Here is a 1,040-nt window from a genome sequence, read left to right as displayed (position 1 = left end):
ATATAACAGAAGAAGTGAGATATAAGTACAACAATGATACAAAGCATGGGTCTGGACAATGTTCTGTGACTTTGCTATGTACCTGGCATGTTGTAAATTCTAATAAACACTTATGGAATGAATGTGGAATGAATGCAGGAGAGAAAGATGGTGTAGATTAAGGGGGGAACCAGGAAAGGCTTCATCAAAGAAGGAATATTTCAGCTGCTTCTTATGGATGGATAGGATTTCAACAAGTAGAGATAAAGAATGAAAACAGTTCAAACCTTAGAAATAGAGGGATCAAAGCAAAGGTGTAGTGGTGGGGGAGGCACAGGACATCTGAGGGTATTTGGAGTAGTCTAGTTTGGCTGGAATGAAGAGAAATGTTATGTGGAAAGGCTAAAGCCAGGTGTGGAAGGCTTTGAATGTCAAACTAAGAAGTTTGGATATTTAAATGTAGGCAGTGGAAAAGCCCCTTGAAGATCTCCTTTCCTTTCTTTTTCTTTTCTTCTTTTCTCCTTCCCCTCTCCTCGCTTGCCCTTCCCTTCCCTTCTTTCTTTCTTTTTTAAAGGCTGTAGAGTTATGATTACCCCTGTGCATTAGGTATATTAATGGTGTTCAGGAAGAACTGAAGTAGAGGAAAGTGGAGGTAAGTGGATGATAATGAGGACTTGAATTAGTGGGGATGGAAAAGAGAGAGCAGAGGCAGAATGGGTAGGACTGGGGGAACTGATGAGGGGTTGGAGTGATGGGTGTCAACTGGAAGGGAAGTAAGAAAAAGAAGTCAGTAATGACCAAAGGTTTCAAATGTCAGAAGTTCCTTTTTCTCTTTGCTGTTGCCTTTATGGGTGTGTGTAGCGTGAGATGCGATTAAGGAGATGAGTAACAGTTTCTGAGGTTTCCTTTTCATCGCTGGCTCTCATTTCAGGCTCCCAGCTCTGAGGTGATGCTGTGTTGAGGTAGGATGTTCCCATGAGGAACCTAGTGAGTGTCTTATATGGTTCTCTGGGAGCAGACAGTAGACAAGGAAGTAGAAGTGAAACTGGGAAGTTTAAACT

The sequence above is a fragment of the Trichosurus vulpecula genome, chromosome 3 (genome assembly GCF_011100635.1).
Source record: "Trichosurus vulpecula isolate mTriVul1 chromosome 3, mTriVul1.pri, whole genome shotgun sequence".
NCBI classification, from domain to species: domain Eukaryota; kingdom Metazoa; phylum Chordata; class Mammalia; order Diprotodontia; family Phalangeridae; genus Trichosurus; species Trichosurus vulpecula.
This window is presented reverse-complemented; position numbering follows the sequence as displayed.